Source organism: Muscardinus avellanarius, assembly GCF_963383645.1.
Source record: "Muscardinus avellanarius genome assembly, chromosome: 12".
Lineage (NCBI taxonomy): Eukaryota > Metazoa > Chordata > Mammalia > Rodentia > Gliridae > Muscardinus > Muscardinus avellanarius.
Genome location: NC_137798.1, coordinates 19093954 through 19115453, shown reverse-complemented (window position 1 = coordinate 19115453; position 21500 = coordinate 19093954). Strand labels below are relative to the sequence as shown.

At 42.3% G+C, this 21500-nt stretch overlaps 1 protein-coding gene and 1 pseudogene across 2 annotated transcripts in view; one reads left to right on the top strand and one right to left on the bottom strand.

The window, feature by feature from the left end:
* The window catches only part of AVEN (apoptosis and caspase activation inhibitor), a gene marked incomplete at both ends in the record, with an annotated part of 177501 nt that overhangs the window by 111956 nt on the left and 44045 nt on the right, over nucleotides 1-21500 (top strand). The gene's annotated exons all lie outside the window — the stretch shown is intronic.
* Nucleotides 19623-19995, bottom strand: LOC308271509 (small nuclear ribonucleoprotein Sm D1-like; annotated as a pseudogene). The gene has a single exon. The product of its transcript is annotated as a small nuclear ribonucleoprotein Sm D1-like (transcript).

Here is a 21500-nt window from a genome sequence, read left to right as displayed (position 1 = left end):
TATTTTATGTTGCTGTTGGAGGAAGGGTCAGTTTGTATTGATAGAAAGGGGAAGGGTATCATGCTGCTTTTCCCAAGATTCTCAGTCTGACTACACATTCAGAGATCCTGCACCTGCTGTGCCTCAGCTTCTTTTCTGGGCTGTCCTCGGTTCACAGGACCAGGGCTGCCAGGTCACTTAGCTTCCTAACTTTGACTGCTGGCAGAGTTTCTCTTTGTCTTTATAGATTTGTGCTTTAGAAAGCATGTCTTAGTTATGTGAAAGTTCAGGAGGAAATACAGCTAAATATTGTGTTCTGTCTTGTTTAACTAGAAATTTGGCCCTTCATTAATTCCCCCTTCATTCACTTACAGAATAATTTCTTCCTTGGACTTAGTGAATACCAAGTATTTGACAGACACTACGACTAAAACACACAGGTCCTGCTTTGGTTTAGGGTTGTAAACAGTGAATTTGGATGAAAAGGGTCAGAAGTTCTTTTGATTACTCTTGTAGTATTTATGTAAGTTTGAAATTATTTAAAAACAAAATATTTCTAAGGATGTGTCATGCACGGACTACATCATAAACCTCCGTTGCTGTGCCTGGGATCCTGAAGGCTTTATGAAGATTTTGCAGGGAAGGACTGTGATAAGTTTTAGACTTTAGAAAGATTTAAGTCTGAGTATAAACTAGGATGGGTCTGAGGCACACGGGACTGGAAGAAAGGAGACTAGGAGAGAGGCTTTTGCAGTGATCCAGAAATGATGAGGGCCTAAGATAAGGCCCTGAGGTTGGAGAAAAGCAGCCTTTCCCACAGTGCCCAGTTTATCGATTCTTTTGAGGTAAAGCCATTTCCTTGGTAACATGACTAGCCAGGCTGCTGTTATTCAGGAGAGGGAGCTTGTTTTCATAGCTTGAGTGTCTCTTGTGGTTCAACCTGGAGACAGTGCTAGGATTCATGACAAAATTGACATTGCGGTCTACAAAAAGACCCACGAGAAAGTATCATGGGCCGTTGCTATTCAGGGATTAGCTGTGGGCTGTGATTGCAGGCATGGCTCAGGACTGAATTTATCTGGTCAGATGGATAACGTGATGGATTTCTTTATAGTTGTCTCACCTGTGGATTTTCTGTTTCGTCGGGTTGCATATTCCTATTTTACCAGGCGGCTCATATGCAGGCTTGTTGCCATGGAGAGTCTCCTGCCACGCCAGCCGCTGTGTGTCTTGGACTCTCCGGCTCTGCTTTAATGGGAGGGCATTTCTACCACTTGTCGTTTTCTCTTCTTTCTCTTTTGGGTAGTGGGAATGGAACCCAGGGGCATTCTGTCTCCGAGCTACAACCCAGCCCTATATTTTAATGCCTTTATTTTTTATTTATTTGGTGGTACTAGGGATGGAACCCAGAGGCCTTCTACCTCCGGGCTACGCTCCCAGACCTATTTTATATTTTATTTGGAAATGGGGTCTCGCTAAGTTGCTGAGAGCCTCACTAAGTAGCTGAGGCTAACTTTGAACCTGCGCGATCCTCCTGTCTCAGCCTCCTAAGCGCGGGGATTATAAGCATGCACCACCACGCCTGACTCAGTGAAACAGGGTGTCACTGAGTTGCAAAGGGCTGAGACTGGCCTTGAACCTGAGCTCTTCCTGGCTCAGCCTCCCAAGTCCTGGGATTAGAGGCATGTGCCACCACGCCCAGCTGTCTCTTCCTGCAGAAGGACCTGCAGTGAATGAAGGGTTCCCCTCAAGCCTGCATGGAGGTGTTCTATGCAGGCTTCGCTCAGGGACACTTCTGTCTGGAGAAATTCTGCTTTGCTCCTGTAATTTGGCAGGTAATTGGAGAGAACCCCTAGAATTGTTCAGTCCACTGTGGCATAATGGGTCATCAGCACTGAGCGAGGTGCCGTGGGTCTCAGGGGCAGGGGTCATGCCCTAATTAATCTGCCTTCCCCTTTACCCACCAGTGTGGAGCTTGCTTGATGAATGGTTGGACTGAGCAGGGGCTGTGACTGCGGGGAAGGCTTTGTTCTCTGAGCCACAAGCAGATCTGTGGGGCATTTGTTTATAATTTATTTATTTATTTAATTTTATCGGTGCACTATAGTCTCACATCATGATGTAGATCATGTTGAAAATGACATATATTCCCACAGTCCTTGGTGCCCCCCCCCTTCCCTTTTCCCTCCCTCCCAATACTGAGAGTCCAGGTAAACAATGTTATCTTCACGTGCATACACATAGTCACATGCAACTTTTCCATTAATGAACCTCAGTCTTCTTCCTCCCCTCCCCTTCCTTCCTGGCTCAGCAATAAAGAACAAAATCATGTCATTTGTAAGAAGATGGAAAGACCTGGAGAACATTATGTTAAGTGAGATCAGCCAAGCACAGAAAGAGAAGGGACATATGTTTTCTCTAATATGCTCAAGCTAGGGAGTATTAGGGATACCAGAGGGACTCCAGATAAATTTTTTTTTTTTGTGGTACTAGGGATAGAACCTAGGGGCATTCTACCTCTGAGCTACACTACCAGCCTTATTTTTAATTATTTATTTTGAAACAAGGTCTCACTAAGTTGTGGAGGGCCTCAATAAGTAGCTGAGGCTGGCTGTGAACCTGTGATCCTCCTGTCTCAGCCTCCCATGTACTGGGATTACAAGTGTGCACCACCACACCCATCTTAGGTGTGGGGCATTTAGTCAACTGTATTCGGTCAGTTCCTGTTATGTGTTGAATACCTATAGTAACAGTGGTGTTACTTGAAGATTTGGAACAAATGAAGTCACTAAAATACTTTTAAAAATTGTGATTAAGCCGGGCATGGTGGCACATGCTTGTAATCCTAGTACTTGGGAGGCTGAGACAGGTTAAGGGCAGCCTCAGCAACTAGTGAGACTCTCATTGACCTAGTGAGGCCCTATTTCCAAGTAAAAGTAAAATAGGGTCAGGGCATAGCTGGGAGGTAGAATACTCTTGTGTTCAATCCCCAGTAACATGTGCACGCACGCATGCACACACACACGTGATTAAAAAAACATGCAATGGAAAATTTAGTATCATAACCCCCCCCCCTTTTTTTTGCGGGTGTGGGGATGGAACCCAGGGGCATTTGACCTCCGAGCTACACCCCCTGCCCTATTTTTTACTCTTAATTTTGAAACCAGGTCTAACCAAGTTGCAGAGGGCCTCACTAAGTAGCTGAGGCTGTCCGCAAATCGTTATCTTCCGGTCTCAGCCTCCCAAATGCTGGGATTACAAGCATGTGCCACCATGCCCGGCCATAACCACTTTTAAATGCATAGTTCAGCAAATTCTGTAAGTTTTTCTTTTGCAGATCTGAAAATTTTGTAGCCATGAAAGCAACTCCATTTCTATTCCCTTCCCCCAGGCTCAGCTGGCTATGATTCTTCTGTTTGCCAAATTTCACTACTTTAGATACCTCATATGAGTGGAATCAGATAGAATTGTCTTTTTTGTGACTACCTCACTTAACTTGGTAAAATGTTCTCAAGGTTCTTCCATGTTGTAACCCATATTACAGGATTTCCTTCCTTTTAAAGATGGACTGATATTCCATTGTATGTAGATTCCACATTTTGCCTATGCATTCAGCTATCAGCAGATACTTGGGCTATTTCTACCTCTTGGCTATTGTGACTGCTATGAACACGAGTGTCCAAATTTCTCTTTGAGACTCTGTGTTCAATTCTTTTGGACATACACCTGGAAATGGGATTGCTGGATCATATGGTAGGTCTTATTTTAATTTTTTGAGGCATCTCCTTAGTAGTTTCCATAGTGGGCATACCATTTTACAATCCCCCAACAGTGCACAAGGATGCCAATTTCTCCACATACTTGTCAATACTCAGACATTTACATTTTTCTGTTAAGATGAATTATGGTGTTAAATTTATATTTTCAGTGAATTCTAATGGTGAAACAGAAGACTTCAAATAAAACTTGATATGTGGCATATTTTCTAAGGAAAATAGAACTTTCATGGGGACTTTTGAAAGGTCCTGAATTTTTAAGAAATGCTCATGATCATCTACTTGAGAGGAATTCATTTAATTGAGAATTATTCAATGTACATAAAGAGAAAAAAACTTCTGTCCCAAGCAGTCTGTCACTAAGTACAACTCCATTTTTTTTTCAGTACTAGGGATTGAACCCAGGGGCATTCTATCTTCGATCTACACCCCCAACCCTATTTTTATTCTTTCTTTTGAAACAAGGTCTCACTAAGTTGTGGAGGGCCTCACTAAGTAGCCCAGGCTGGCCGTGAACCTGCAATCCTCCCGTCTCAGCCTCTTAAGTACTGGGATTACAAGTGTGTGCCACCATGTCTGGCTAACAACTCCATTTAAATACTGGTACCCGCTGGGCGTGGTGGCTCACGCTTGTAATCCCAGCATTTAGGAGGCTTAAACAGGAGGATGGCGGTTTGTGGACAGCCTCAGCTACTTAGTGAGGCCCTCTGCAACTCAGCAAGACCCAGTTTTAAAATAAAGAATAAAAAACAGAGCAGAGGGTGTAGCTCAAAGGTCAAATGCCTCTGGTTTCCATCTCCAGACCTGTATAAACGAGAAAAAAAAAATACTGGTACCATAGATGTGAGTAGACTTCTGAATTATGTCAATAGCAGAAGACTTCTGGAAAGTGATACATTTTGAATTGGGGCGTAAAGGGTGATAATAAATGTAAATTGACAGCAAGAAGAGTATGCATTACTATAAAGAAAACATTGGCAGCTGATATTCAATACATTTTCTTCTCTGATTTTGGTAATAGCTATAATTGGAGGTAGTTACTGTGAGTTTAATGAGATATGTTCATTACTTTTTTGTGATATTCATTGCGATATGATAGTAAATCCTCAAATGCTGGAATGATCCATGTCATCATAGACTGGGTTCAAAAGACTACTAGATAAACACCATTTTGTTATATAATTTCCTAGGTTTGAGTGTTTTTGATGATTGTGATTTAGGTCAGGGTGCCTCTTGATTTTTATTTTCTTTGGCATGACTAGATGGAAGAAAGAAGATACTTGATGTAAACAAAACAAATGCTGAATAGGGTATGTCTAGTGCGTTTTGTGTTTTTGTGTTACTCTAATGCGTGCAGTTGGGTGACTTATAAAGAGATTGGTCTGGTTCATTATCCCGGAGGCTAGAAGGTCCACACAGCATGACACTGGCATTGTAGTGAGGGTGTCCCTGTGAGGAATGGCGTGGCAGAGAAATGGAAAGGGGCCCAGCTGCACACAGGTGGACCACGCTTCTGGAGTAGACCCACTTTATAATTCTCTGGGAAGAACGAATTCATTTTTGCAAGACCCAAACCACTCTGTGAGACCAACACTACTGGATCTCAATACAACAATAGGCTCTTCCTCTTAAAGACCCATCATTTCAACACCGCCACACTGATGATCCTTGGGGGAAATACACCTAAAACATAGCCGATGTATCTTAACACTTGTCTAGTTTTTATCTCTCTTCATTTGCTGGTACTCCAGCTTATTCTCACTTTGCATTTAATCACATTAAAAATAAAACTTCTTAGCTGGGCGTGGTGGCGCACGCTTGTAATCCCCGCGCTTGGGAGGCAGAGACATGAGGATCGCACAGGTTTGAAGCCAGCCGCGCTGGCTTAGGAGACCCTGTTTCCAAAAATAAAAATAGGTCTGGTAGTGTAGCCCGGAGATAGACGGGCTTCCAGGAACCCCAGTACCACACACACACTAAATAAATAAATAAATAAATAAATAAATAAATAAATAAAACTTCTTAGCACAAGGTAAACTGTGCAGTTCTCAAAACTAAAACAGACAACCAGATAGGAATGAGTGTAAGTTATACTGTGACACTGTGTAAGTTAAACTGATGCTCTGTTTACTTGGTCTGGGTAGCTGGCTATAATTTCTGTATTACTTCACCATTTTTGTTGGTGGGTTTCAGTTACCTATATCAGGGGAAAGCTTTATTGTTTGTTTAACCTTGAACAGTTAGATATTGGAAATTAATTTAACATTTATAAATTGGTAGATGATTCTGTGAGTGGTACAGAATGTCAGAAGCAAGAAATAAATCAACAACAAAAAAATCAGTTTCAGTTTAGCTGTGTATGAATTAAAATCTCATCACATATCGAGCAAGTATGTTTAAACTTCCCAAGCGAGTTTCTTGGAGTACTCGTTTTATAGGATATCAATAAATATGATGTGAAAGGAAGATTTTATTGTCACTTGGGGCAAGGAACCCTGGATTAAACAGCATAAATCAGATTTCTTAACTTTTGGGCTTCTCAGAGTCTTTAATATTTGAATTTTTACTGTGAATTGATGATTAAGCATGTAGCTTTTTTTTTTTTTTTGGTGGTACTGGGGGTGGAACCCAGAGGCTTTCTACCTCCGGGCTATACTCCCAGACCTATTTTATATTTTATTTGGAAACAGGGTCTCAATACATTGCTGAGAGCCTCACTAACTAGCTGAGGCTGGCTTTGATCCTCCTGTCTCAGCCTCCCAAGCGCGGGGATTACAAGCGTGTGCCACCATGCCCGGCTAGCATGTAGCATTTTTAAAACATTTGTAGAATATTTTTTTCCTAGAGCAGTTTGCAGGACTAATAGTATATAACCAAATCATGAAATAACAGAACAGAAATTATGAGACCCAGAGTTGCATGGGTGGTCACAGGAAGTATGTATGGTCCAAACAAGGTTGAATCCCTCATGGTCAACGCAAGCTATAAGAACATCTAGATTGCAGAAATGTTATAATTGGGTGTTATCTGTGCCTACCACCGCTGGATTTTGTAGACTTTCAGGTCCACGTTGGTGACACCAAGTGCAGGACTCCAGCTCTCTTGCCAGTGTGTAACTCATAATCTTGCATTTGAACTTTAGGACATGGGGAGAAACTGAAAGGTAGGCTGTTTGAGGAAAAATAAGTTTTTTTTTCTTTTTTTTTCGTGGTACTGGGGATGAAACTCAGGGGCCTTCTACCTCTGGACTACATCCCCGATCTATTTTATATTTTATTTGGAAACAGGGTCTTACTATGTTGCTGAGAGCCTCACTAAGTAGCTGAGGCTGGCTTCGAACCTGCGCCATCCTCCTGTCTCAGCTTCTCAGGTACTGGGATTACATGTGTGTGCCACCACCCCCAGCTTGAAAAATAAGTTTTTATTGCAACATTTTGTGCTTGATTTTGAAAAGTCAGTAAGTGCCTTAGTGTTTTTTTTTTTTTTTTTTTTTTTTTTTTTTTTTTTTTTTTTTTTTTGGTGGTACTGGGGTTCCCGGAAGCCAGTCTATCTCCGGGCTACACTCCCAGACCTATTTTATTTTTGGAAACAGGGTCTCCTAAGCCAGCGCGCGCGGCTGGCTTCGAACCTGCGCGATCCTCCTGTCTCTGCCTCCCAAGCGTGGGGATTACAAGCGTGCGCCACCACGCCCGGCGTGCCTTAGTGGTTTTTAAAGACTGTTCAAAGACAACAGCTGGTGCTTTATATTACCTGTTCAGTCCGAATGATTCTTCCCAGTTCACTTTCCCACATTTTTCCTTATGTGAATAAAGGTGTCCTGGCATAGGCTAACATAAATTAGGGTGGAGGGAATACCAGTGGTAAACATCTATATCCCACTACCCTAGAGGCTGGGAATCTCCAGATCAGCGCAGCACATTCTCTGTCTGGTGAGGGCTTGCATCCCGTCCACACTGCCTGTTCCCTGTGTCCGCCTGGCAGGGAGGAAGCTAGCGCATCAGGATACTTACGGGGATACCGACCCCGTGCATGAGTCCAACCTTGTGAGCTCATCTAACTCTAGCAAGATCCTGCCTCCACATGCCATCACATTAGAGGGTAGTATTTCCACATATGATTTAGGGGGACTGAGGCTTATGGAAGGATAGAATTTTAGATTTTTAAAGAATTTTAACAATCATTTGATCCTAGGTGTGTGTGTGTGTGTGTGTGTGTGTGTGTGTGTGTGTGTGTGGTACTGGGGATTTAACCCAGGAATATTATACCTCTGAGATATACCTCCAGCCTTTTATTATTTTTTTCTTTTGAAACAGGGTCTCACTAAGTTGCTGAGGCTGACCTTGAACCTGCAACCCTCCGGTTTCAGCCTCCCTAGCACTGGGATTTCTGGTGTATATTACTATATCTGGCCTGATCCCAGTTTTAGGATGAAAAAGCTAAAGACCAAGATATCATATAATTTACTTATTTTTTGACTCTTTTATGGCAGGGATTAGATTAGATTTTAGGCCTTCTGATTCCTGGTTTGATATCCTTTTCCCTGAATTTTGCGACCTTCCAGTGTGGCAACAAAGTATTGCTCTACCTATAAATAAGAAGATCTATGGTTTTTTTAGAATGTGCCCTTATAAGGGACTTTGTCTTTAGCATATTCAGTTGTACATGTTACACCACAAATAGCAATCGTTGTTGCTATTTGTGATTCAAATCACAAATCATTGTTGATATTCTAACCTCTGCTCACAGTTCTAAAAGTGGTGCCCATTTCCACTATCACCGTATGTAAACTATTTATAGATTTTAAAAACTTGACTAAATTCTGTCGGCCACACTGGAAATGCAGCGACACTTTGTGCAGAGGTGAAGATGGAAGGCTGGACGGCCTCCCTGAGATTCCAAGGCTTCAGGGAGCAACAGTGCGGTCGATGCCACGGGTGCCGTATGGCCGATGGTTGGCTCGGCAGGAAGCAGATGCTCTGTTCAGATATCTAGAGTGCAGTGTAGAGCTTTATCATTTATCTTGATGATGCAATTGATGTATTCTTGGTTTAAAAACAATAAGTAATATATGATATGTTGATTAATAAGGTCCTGCTAAGAGGTTAGGTAAATGAATCTAGCCAGTAGTTCAGATCTTTGTGTGTTTTAGAACAGGCTTTAATTTTTTTTTTTTTTTTGGTGGTACTGGGGTTCCTGGAAGCCCTTCTACCTCTGGGCCACACTCCCAGACCTATTTTTTTTTATGTTTTTATTTGGAAACAGGATCTCTTAAGCCAGCGTGGCTGGCTTCGAACCTGCACGATCCTCCTGTCTCTGCCTCCCAAGCACAAGGATTACAAGCGTGCGCCGCCACGCCCGGCAAGGCTTTAATTTTTGGTTGGTTACACATATGCAGATATTTTCTCCCAGTTAGCAGCCCTGGCTTTTGCTTTGGTTCTGATATCTTTTGTTAAACACAAGCTTTACATTTTGCAGTTATTATTATTATTATTATTATTATTATTATTATTATTTGGTATTGGGGATTGAACCCAGGGATATTTACCTCTGAGCTAAACCCCCAACTTTTTTTTTTTAAATTATGAAACAAGTTCTTGCTAAGTTGTTGAGGCTCGCCTCAGAACTGCAGTCCTCCCATCTTGGCCTTCCAAGTGCTAGGATCACAGGTTAGTGCCACTGTGCCGGGCTATAGTAATTAAATTTATTGGCCCTTCTCTTTATTGCTTTGGACTCATTGCTTCAAGAAATTCTTCTCAACTCCAAGATATCATGAATATAGTTTGCCTTTCGCTTATATTCATTTATTTTCATATTTAGTACTTTAATTGAGTGGGAATTCTTCCCCCCCCCCTTTGTTAGGTCAGGCTGCTGTAACAAATACCGCAGGCTGAGTAGCTTAATCAAGAGTAGCTTAGCATTTTCTCTGGAATGCTTTGGAGTCCGAGGGTCCAGGAGCAGGTGCTGGCAGGACAGTGTCCGTGGAGGCTCTCTGTTGGGTGCATGCTGCCCGCTCTGTGCCAGGTCCTCTGCTGCCTCTTCCTATATACTCATCCCATCCCAAGAGGGCAGGGTCCTCACACCTCATCCAAGCCTAGTCATTCACAAAAGGCCTCATTTCCAAAAACCATCACATTGGGGTACAACATATAAAATTGGGGGATAGAGGACACAATTCAGTCCATAGGAGTGTTTAATATAATTTTTTTGATAGCAGAAAATAAAGTTTTATTTATTTATTTTTTTCATAGCTATACATTTTATTTTATTTTATTTTGATTTTGCTATTTTATTTCTTTTTATTTGACAATACTTTTGCTAATACAGCTTTTTATTTCTTGAAAATTCTTTTTTTAAGTTGAATTTATAATTATTTATTTATTTTAAACAAATTTTTTTATTGAACATAAATGGTATACATTTAAACTATATTTGGTTCCCCTCCCATCCACCCCCGTTTTCCCTTCTCCCCTCCCACCAGTGGTTGCTGATCTTGATTAATGAGGGTCTACATCTGAATATGTGTAAAATTATGAATATGACATGGTTAATATAATTTTTAAAAATGTGACTAACAAGCTGGGTGTGATAACACACCTGTAATCCCAGCAATTTGAGAAGCGGAGGCAGGAGGATTTCAGTATTGAGGCTAGCCTGGGCAGTTTAGCGAGAAGGGCTGGAGATGTAGCTCTGTAGTAAAGCACGCAAACCTTGGGCTTAATGCCCTGGAAATAAACAATGCTTCCTGTGCATCCGTAGAACCTGCAGATTCTTCTCTGTTCTTTTGGTTCCTAGAAAAAAACTACTTGGACTCTAGATTCTTTTATAAAGATCTTTTAAATCATGTCATCTTTATTTTATTAAGTATTTGTACGAAATAATAGATTGAGCCTCAGCAATGAGAGCAAAGGGATTTCTTTCACCATTATGGAGTTGTTTCCTCTATCAGGCATTTTTTTTAAGCATGTTTGAAGGCAGATTCTAAGTGATTTGATCTTGTCTTAATAACTTGTAACCCAGATCTTCATTGCAAGTAGAAATTACTTATTAACTAACCTGATGAGCTTTTATTTTATTTATTAATTAATGTATTTTTTGTGGTACTGGGATGGAACCCAGGGGCATTCTACCTCTGAGCTACACCCCCAGTCCTAATTTATTTTTTATTTTTTTATTTTTGAAACAGGGTCTCACTGAGTTGCAGAGGGCCTCCCTAAGTAGCTGAGGCTGTCCGAGAACTGCGATCCTCTGGTCTCCACCTCCCGTATGGTGGGATTACAAGCGTGTGCCACCACGCCTGGCTGAGTTTTTATTTTAAATTCAAACAAGTCGAGAGAGGCTTCACTACTTTCTCTTACAAATAATTTTTAGTGTTATTGTGTCATAAGACCATGTTGGCCATGCACATAAAGGGCTCGCTGTCCTGTTCGGCCGTCTTCTGATGGGCACAGTCCCTCCTGGGTGTCTCAGTATGTGGCACCGCTGTGTTGTTTGAGAGGCAGGGCCTTCGATTTCCCTTTGGTGTCTTCACCTTATTTGCAGTATTTTGACTGCATGGCAATGCAGTGATATTCTTTCTGATTTTTTTCATTTTTATCTTTTAAAAAAGTACAGATAGTCTCTCACTGAGACCTTTATCACAGCTGGTGTTCACGTGTGACCTAGCAGAGCTAGAAAGTAAATGACTCATAGGCAGTATTTTATTACTTTTGTAAAGATAACTGGGGAGTGGGCAGAATTCTGCAGGGAAAAAAAGTAGTCATTTTAACAGATTGAGCCCTGCAGTTAGGGAAAAAAAATTACTTTCCATTTTGTATTTTAGAGTTGCCATGTTTACAGCCATTTGTTAGAGTAGACAGGATGGTTTTTGCATTCGTGTGATAACAAGCCTCTTCCTCTGATGCGGCTCCCTATCTTTTAATGATTATTGAAACGGTAAAGACATTTGTATCGGCTGCTGTGCAGCTGTGATTTGTTCTGTTCTAGGTCAAGACTCTTTCTCAAATTCAGTTTGCACAGGCCCCACCATCGTCTGTCAGCATGAGGGGAAAAGAGGCTGGAGCCCCACTGGAGGAAGCCCGGCTCTTCTGCCCTTGTGACTTCGTCAGTGGCCGGGCTCAGCTCTTCCTGAGCTGGATCCAGCCGGCAGGCTTCTAGAAGGGTGAGGGAGCGCCGTCTAGTCCAGTTTAGGATTCACATGCTTTTCTCCGCATCTCTATACCAGGCTGGACAGTTCTGCGTTCTCTCGGAGCTTCAAGCTTTGCTCCTGGTTCCAGAAGACCAAGGCACTCCAGCATTGATTAGAGTAGAGAGAGGCAGGGGCTGTCTTGGGAAGCTGCTCCACTCCTGTGCGACTTGCATGGGGCAGCCTCTCCATGTGTGAGAAGGAACATGGTTCTTCATCTCAAGCTCTGATGAGTCATTTTCTTTTTGCTAAGTCACTGCTTGAGCCAGTGGCTTTCAAAACATTTTTTAAAAATAGGATTCAAGTAAGAAATAGAATTTGTATTGCCATTCTTTCCCCACATATACCACAAACAAAAGAGGGATGAAATAGAAATAAATTGTGTACTTATTGCATGCAGGGTTTTTGTGTTGTTGTTGTATTCTGTTGTTTTAAGATGGGGATGCCCCTACTGATTTAACCAACCTGTACTGAGTCAAACCCTACAAGATAAAGTCCTCTGACCTTTGGAGAGCATTTAGCATTTTCTTTCACCACTGTGGTTTTATTCCTGTGGAAGTTTAACTTCCTCACAGAATTAATCTTCTAAACACTGTTTACACAGCAATATCAGCATATGTGAAGTTGCCCTTGGAACGGTGTCTGTCTTCCTGGCCTGGCCTTCTGATGCACACACAGCTGGCGAGACGACCCTCTGATTTTCCAGCACGTGTGTCCACTGGTAGAAGTGGACACTCCAAATTATTTTGTCAGTTTGGAAACAGTAGTTATGATCTTGCCAAATTTGGTACCTGTTGTTAAGTAGTGTGTGTGTGTGTGTGTATATATATATATATATATATATATATATATATATATATTTGAAAAAAAGAAGCAAGAGTTCTTGGAACTTGTTTTTATTCTTCCGATTTTGGCCCTTCGTGCCAGTTGTCGTAGCTCATTTATAGCAGGTGATACTCCTCTCTGTGGGCTGCGTTGTGATCTCACAAGACTTTCAAGTGTCTAGTTTCCACATGCTGGAATCTGTTCAAACTAATCACGTTGGATGCTGGGTAATACTTTTTTTTTTTTTTTTTTTGTGGTACTGGAGGTGGAACCCAGGGGCTTTTCTACTTCTAGGGCTACGCTCCCAGACCTGTTTTATACTTTATTTGGAAACAGGGTCTCACTAAGTTACTGAGAGCCTCACTAAGGAGCCGAGGCTGGCTTTGAACCTGCGCGATCCTCCTGTCTCAGCCTCCCAAGCGCGGGGATTTCAAGTGTGTGCCACCATGCCCGGCTTGGATGTTTTATTCTTTCTCTGACCTCTCTCTTCTATCAGGGGGATCATTTTTACTAAGATGGGCTATTTTCTTGCAAATTAGTTGTTCTTTTAGCCATGAAAAGGAATCTTTCTAATCTAGTGGATCTTGCTTTCTGCTTATGTAGGTAGCAACATATAGGATCTGCCCAGAGAAAAAAGAGGGTGTTTAGAAATCATGAAACATTGAGCTGGGCGTGGTGGTACATGCTTATACTCCCAGCATTTAGGAGGCTAAATCAGGAGGATCACGGTTTGTGGACAGCCTCAGCTACTTAGTGAGACCCTCCCTAACTTAGTGAGACCCTGTTTCAAAAGAAAGAATAAAAAATAGGGCTGGGGGTGTAACTCAGGTGAAATGCCCCTGGGCTCCATCTCCAGTACTGGAAAAAAAACAAAAACAAGAAATGATGAAACATAAGTACTCAGCAATCAGCCCTCAGCAATTTTTAAATTGTAACAGATTACCTTTCATTCTGAATTTCTTTCCTTTTTAAAAAAATTTTGCTGTACTGAGAATTGAACCCAGGGACATTCTACCTTTGAGCTATACCCCCAGCTCTCTTTTTTATTCTTTATTTTGAAACAAAGTCTCATTAAGTTGCAGAGGGCCTAAGTAGCTGAGGCTGGCTGAGAACCTGCAGATCCTCCTGTCTCAGCCTCCCAAGTACTGGGATTACAAGCGTGTGGTACCATGCCTGACCTCTGAATTTCATATTTAACACGATAATCATATTTTTGGTTTCACAGTGACTCTTCCTATGACTTTCTTTTTGGTACTGGCAATTAAACCCAGAGTGTATTCTACCTCCAAGCTAACCTACCAACCAGCCCGCTTTATTTTTTGTTTTGAAATAAGGTCTTGCTGGGTATTTGAGAGCCTTACTATGTTGCTGAGGCCATCCTCAAACTTGGGATCCTCCTGTCTCAGTCTCCCAAGTACTGGGATAACATGTGTGCCACCAACCTCTGACTACATTTTGCATTTAGAATGTACAGCTGGGTGAGGTGGTGAATGCTTATAATCTCAGTACTTGGGAGGCTGAGACGGGAGCATTGCAGATTCAATACCAGCCTTAGCAAGTTAGCAAGACTTGTTTCCAAATAAACAATCAAATAGGGCTGGAGCTATAGCTCAGCTGTAGAACGCCTCTGGGTTCAATCTCCACACAGACACACAAAAAGAAAGTAAATATAAACCAGTTCATGTGAAAGGAAGAGAGTCTACTTAGCCTCAAGGCTTTGAGAAAAGACATATGGGTTTCAATTTATGCCTATTTTATTCATGTTTATGTGCTTTTATAGAATGCTTCTTAATGCCCAAGACCTGCTTTTCACTTGGTGTTCACTGGACTTGTTTGTATTTGGCAAGTAAACCCTTTTTGGGGATTGCTCAGGTGGTTTTGCCATAGATGGACTAGTGGGGCAATAATTCTCGTCTTGGGTGATTGGGTTTCAACTTGCTGCTGGGTCTCTGTTCCCCTCATAAATTGTTTTCAACTTGGGACACAGTTCTGTGCTCTCCCAAGAAATTGGGAAACTATAGGCAAAGGGAGAGAAAGACGGCAGAAGATGATATGTAAACTGATTTTGAAAAATTTCCCCCCTCATTTTTTTGTAGAATCACATGTTAGGAAATTAGAACAATTTTCCAATCTCTTTTTCAAGATGGTGGTGTGCTTAGAGAACCCTTTTGGTATTTCTCAAGCAGAAGATTGATTGGCAGCACATAGGAAGAAAGGACTGAATGGAATTTTCTTTCTATTTGAGCAGCAGTCGGGCCACTTGTAACCAGTCCCCCTCTCTCACTAGTCTCGACTCTTCGTTCCCTTTTGTAGTAGTTAATACCTTGTGCTCCTGTTTGCTATGAATTAATTTCCCTTGTCAGATATGTGAAGATGCAGCGGATCAGCTTCTCTGTGTACTTAGGGACACTACATTTCCCATTTATCACCTGCTGTTAATTTTTAGCAGGCAGATTAAAGTGACATTTGTTAAAGGATGTTTTGATCTATCTTTGAAAAGGGTAGTAAAGAGTAATTAGTCACACTAATGGCTTTTTTTTCATTTTGTGTGCAAATTTAGGTTGCTTAGTGAAAGGGATTCTAATTTGTAATAGTGATAGAGAATTCTTGCTTTAGTTTCATGGTTTGTTTAAATAGTTAAATCTGATGGGTACTTGAAGCATCTATAGATTTAGCAGCCTTAAAACTCCCCATTTTTTGCTCGGACCTCACGAGGCTGGCACTGGCACTGGTCCTACAGAACATCTTTCCGTTTCCCTGGGTCCAGAGATTGACCCCGGTCCTGTCAGTCCAAAGACTGTGTAGCTGTGAAGGGTATACACCTCCCTAAAAGCATCATTCCAAGTACAAAGTCAAGACACGGGCAGAGTGGCTGTAGACTTGCTCGGTGACTCACAGTAGGCATAGATATGGGGGTTGGGGTGGGGAGCAGAACGTGTCCAAGGGCAAACTAAGCCTCAGGTGCTTAAATACGGCACTTTATATGCCGACGGTAGTTCATTATTCTAGGTCAGGTACCCTGGTCTCCTGGAATGATGCTCCTGGAATGATGCTCCAGCTTTCTAAAACCCTGATATGAGCAAGTTCTCTCTAAGCAGGAAGCAATGGGTGTAACTGCTGTGGGACTCATAAGCAAAGTTTTTTTCTTGTTCCACATGAGTTTGAGTTTGAGACCATTTTGATGAGATGGGTGCTACCTAGCTGGGTGTTGTCACCCTAGAGTAGGAACATGTCAGGCAGTATCCCACAGTGGTCACTAGTTCTTAACACTATACCATGGAAAGAGAGGAAGGAATTCTGCACTACTGATTATTATAGCAATCCCCACCTATAGGCAGGCGCCCTTTGGAGACTCATCCACGCCTACTTTAGAGCTTCTGCATTAAAGTCCCTTCTGGCTGGGCTGGTCCCGGCTTCTCTGACTCCTGGCGCCTGTACAGTGCCTTGGGAAGACGTCCGAGCCCTCCTCGCCTACTGAGTCAGCCAGCGTGGCTGCTCTTTGTACCTCAGCCCTTCTCAGTGCAGGCCCTATTTCTGTCTGCCCCTACAGCCCTGGTTCTTGGAGCGCACTCTTTCCATCTCCATTGCTGACCTTGGACTTGGTCCATGGCACCTCCTGACCTCCGGTTCTCAGGTGCCTCGTCCCCATCAGCTCCCCTGCCGGCCTTGCACTGGCCTCTGGCTTTGACTTTGCTGGCCAGGTGTCTGTTGTCAAATTGAGGAGTGCCTCTCAATTCTTTTCATAATATGAACTTTATATTTTATATTTCGGAGCTTTGAAGATTTCTTATTGAGGAACTAAAATTTGAATTGGCAACACTCAGTACTTAGTTTGTTCCTGTCTTTGTTAAAGTGACTTATGAATTTTATGTGCCATTTTTGTTGTTGTTGTTGTTGTTGTTGTTGTACTGGGGTTCCTTCTACCTCTGGGCTTTATATTTTTATTTGGAAACAGGGTCTTTTAAGCCAGTGCGGCTGGCTTTGAACCTGCGGGATCCTCTTGTCTCTGCCTTCCAAGTGCGGGGATTACAAGCATGCGCCACCATGCCTGACATGCCATTTTTAAAAATAATAGTAATCCCAGCATTCGGGAGGCTAAGACCGGAGGATTGCGGTTCGCAGACAGCCTCAGCTACTTAGTGAGGCACTCGGCAACTTAGTGAGACCCAGTTTCAAAATAAAGAATAAAAAATAGGGAAGGGGGTGTAGCTTGGAGGTTGAATGCCCCTGGGTTCTATCCCCAGACCCGCAACCCCCTCCCCCAAACAAACAAACAAACAAAAAACCCGGTATTCTGCTGATCAGAAAGCCTTCTATTTTGACAAGATTTTAAAGAGAACTGAATTGATAATTTGAAGAATTTTGTATGAATTAACTTGTTGGAGTTTTTTATTTGTTTGTTTTGACTGAAGATTGAACTAGGGGCATTTTTCCCCGAGCCCTATATTTTTATTTTTTCTGCAGTACTGGGGATGGAACCCAGGGACATTCTACCTCTGAGCTACACTCCCACCCCTAGTTTTTATTCTTTATTTTGAAATAGGGTCTCACTGAGTTGCAAAGGGCCTCACTAAGGAGCTGGGGCTATCCACAAACCAGGATCCTCCTGTCTCAGCCTCCCAAGTACTGGGATTATAAGTGTGCACACTACACCTGGCTCCCAGCCCTATTTTTATTTTTTTATTTTGAAAAAGGATTTTTTTTTTTTTTTTTTTTTGCAGTACTAGGGATGGAACCCTAGGGGCATTCTACCTCCAAGCAATACCCCCAGCCCTATTTTTTATTCTTTATTTAGAAACAGAGTCTCACTGAATTGCAAAGGGCCTCATTAAGGAGCCGAGGCTGTCCTCTAACTGCGATCCTCTTGTCTCTGCCTCCTGAATGCTGGGTTTACAAGCGTGCACCACCATGCCCAGCTGAAAAAGGGTCTAAGTTGCCAAGGGTCTCACTGAGTTGCGGAGGTTGTCCTCAGACCTTCAGTTCTCCTGTTTTAACTTTCCAGGTAGTAAAATTAAAGGCATGTGCCATTATGCTCAGTTTAATTCCTGCTTTTATACATATCAGCCCTGATTTCTTCTCCACTCCCCACGTCCTTCCCTGTAGCACACACAGTAAGCTCTACCCTGGACCTTTGCATCTTTTTGGCAAGTTGGCATAATTAGCAGTGACAATATTTCTTTTTATTTTTACTTATAAATCAAATATATCAATTTTATTAATATATCGAGAGCATAATCAGGAAGTATTTGAATTTACTTGACACTTGAATTTACTTGAAAAATATATTTTCACAAGTTTTATAGTAACTTCTTGCACACACATCCAACCCATTACCTCAGTTCGTGCAAGCATATTTTGCAGAAAATTTCTGCCTCTTAAAGAAGGAACAGGAGTTGGGCTTCATGATATATACCTGCAATCCCATACTTAGGAGGCTGAGGCAGTATGTGTGCAAGCCAGCCTGGGCAACTTGGCTAGACACAGTCAGTCTCAAAATAAATAAATAAATAAATAAATAAATAAATAAATAAATAAATAAAAAGGGCTGGGTGTATCTCGGTGGTAGAGCACTAGTGGGTAGGTGGGAAGGGAGGGAGAGGAAGATAGATTAGAGCCCCAAATCCTCAATGTTATATTTTTTCCTTAGCATATAAACAATGGTAGCCAGCTTTACAAGCAATTTTATATACTGAGACACATTTTTCTCAAAGTTTAACCAATTAAATAAACTTTTTAAGTTCTTATTAATGATTAGGTACATGCCTATAACCTCAGTACTTGGGAGGCTCAGAATGGAGGATTGCAGGTTTAAGGCTACCTCAGTAATGTAGCTAGGCCTTTTTTTCAAAATCAAAAATAAAAAGGACTGAGAGGGTAGCTCAGAGGTGGAACTCCTTTGGTTCGATCCCCAGAACCACGGTGGGGTGGGGTGGGAATCATTTTGTTATTAAATAAAGCAGTTCTTAAAGGACTCCTTATAAAAGTGCTCGGTAAAAGAACCTGACAGCGATGTTCCAGGCTAACAGCTTTCAGCACTGCTCACAAATGATAATCTAGTTAACATTTTCTGGAGTTTCTACCCATGAGAACACAAAAACTGTTGTACTGAGAACCTCCCAAAGAAGCTAAAGAAACAAGAAGAAAGCTATTAACAATGGCAAAAAAGCGAATGACTTCTGATTTTAGTTTTAGACTCCATTTTATAAGAACTCATTTCTGAAACATCAGAAAAACTTACTTCACCTGTAACTAAGTTCCACACAATGAGATCAAAGCAAAACAACAAAACACTTATTCATTGCATGTAGAATAAAACAGTATGTATTCAACATGAAAGAAAAAACGCAGGTCAGGAAATTAAAGATGGGCGAAGGGCAGCTGAATGGTAGAGCAAGCCCGCGTCCTGGGGGACGGGGCCTGGGTTCCATCCCAGCACTGCAGAACAAAATTTAGACTGAGCATCTGAGAATGGGACTGCCTCGCTCTCACTGTTAATGTCATAGTGCAGAGGAAACTGCTGCAACACAGATACAGTGGGAGCCATGCCCACGTTCATTTTATTAAAAACGAATAAAACCTGGACAGAAGATGTGCCACATCATTTATCACTCTGAAGTAATCTTTTGTATGTGTGTGTCAGGCTTATTTTACTTTATTTTTTAAAAATTTTTATTGGTGCATTGCAGTCATACATCTCAGTGGGATACAAGATGGTGGAAAAATACATGCACACATCCCCCAGTTAGCCCCCGCCCTCCCTCCTCCTCATGCTTGGCTGAGTGTGATTGACTTTGTATGTTTGTTAAAGTACATCATGTGCTTTAGAGAATTTCCCTCCCCCCCCCATCCCCTCCGGTCACCTAATCTTGAGAGGCATTGTCACATAGGAACCCCCCTCTTCCTCTGCCACGACCATGTCCTCTTCCTCTACCTCAGCCTGGACCTCTTCCTACAACAGCCTCCCTTTCTTAGACTTCACCTTAGATTCAACATCTAAAAGTAGTGTATCCAGAGGTGAGCTGTCTGGCAGAATAAAATACTGGGCGTTATTTCCTAAATACTCAGTGTTCCCAGCAGGGGTTCCCTGTTGTTCCGGGTCGTTTTCACAGCCTTCAGGTGTGTGTTCATGCTGACATCTACACCTGGAATTGTTCCATGGACCTGTGTTTCATTGTTCAGTTCAGTGGTTACAGTTTGATGATTCAATTTCATAAAAAAACTCATGAGCTTCATCCTGATGGTGCCGTTACCTGGGTGTCCGAGAGTGCACAGAACCCGGCCACCGATTGCCGGCAGGTGGATGTCGGGAAGCGCCTACTCAGTGGCAGTATTTTTGAATGCTAGTTCCACACCACAATGGATAGATTACAGGAGTCATAGAAATACGTCAAACTTACCTTCTCCAGATCCTCCAAAGACCCACACACCAGAGTCACCTCACAAAAGGCAAGTAAGAAGTTGGAGTCAAATAAAAGTATACTCTTAACAGGTTGCAATTAAATATCTTACTTTTGCAAACTCTGCAGAAGGTTTTATGACCATGTGAATATACCGCTAGGGTTTTCCAAGGCCTTGGAAATGGGCAAATGAGGAGCCCTGGCATTTGTTTTGGTAGCTCTGCATAAACGGCCTTGGGCAGGCATTGTCTTCTATGAGGAAGATGCTGTCATGTCATAGTATACAGGCCAGGAGTGGTGGAGCATGCCCACAATACCAGTACTTGGGAGGCTGAGCCAGGAGGATCACAGGTTCAAGGCCAGCCTCAGCAACATAGTGGGAAGGCCAGCAACCTAACAAGACCCTATTTCAAAAACAACAACAAAAAAGAAGAAAAAAGGACCGGTAGTGTAGCTTGGAGACATAATGTCCCTGGGTTTGATCTCCAGTAAACACACACACACACACACACACACACACACACACACACACACACACACACCTGCGTCTTATATAGATATAGTTGGCAGTGGAGGATTTGTTAAAATAACTATCATTATTATTGATAATAACAGCAGACATTTAGTTAGCATTTGCCACATGCCAGGTACCATTAAGAACACTTAATACATCATGGCATTTAGTTCTTAGTACAACCCTAGAGTCAGGTACCACTATTTTTGATGTAAAGAGAAGAAATTGGAGGCGCAGAGATCTTAAACAAGCCGTCTGCACTCGGAGCGCAGCAGGGCTGGTTTGGAGTCAGGCCTCCCAGTCGCACCCAGCCTCTCGTCGCTCAGTTACCGCGAGCGCCACGGCGCCCTCAGCCACACGTGGAGCGACCTTTCCAGGGTATGTGTGTGGGTGTCTTTTGCCTTTTCTATTTTAGGAAAGCTGTAAAAAAGAAAAAATGATTTATAGAAGAGGCTAAAAGGAAAGAAGTGATAATTAGGCTTCCTGAGAAGTCGCAGGTGTAGACAGGCTGGTCAGCAAGAGGGCGAGAACTACTTCCTCGCGCTTTCCTGCATTCCCTTTACCTTTTTAATAGTTTTAGTCAATCCGTGCTTTCAGATGCATATAGATGATGTGGTAGTACTTGCTCCACTCTATGAAAAGCTGTGTTTGAACTGAGGTACAAATGAAAATGATGGCTTGGGAAGACAGGACGTACCAAGAAAGAATGTACTGAGCTGGAATACTTAGAGCAAAGCTTAGATATTGCTGGGTGTGGTGGCCCATGCTTGTAATCCCAGCATTTGGGAGGCTGAGACCTGAGGATCACAGTTTGTGACCAGCCTCAG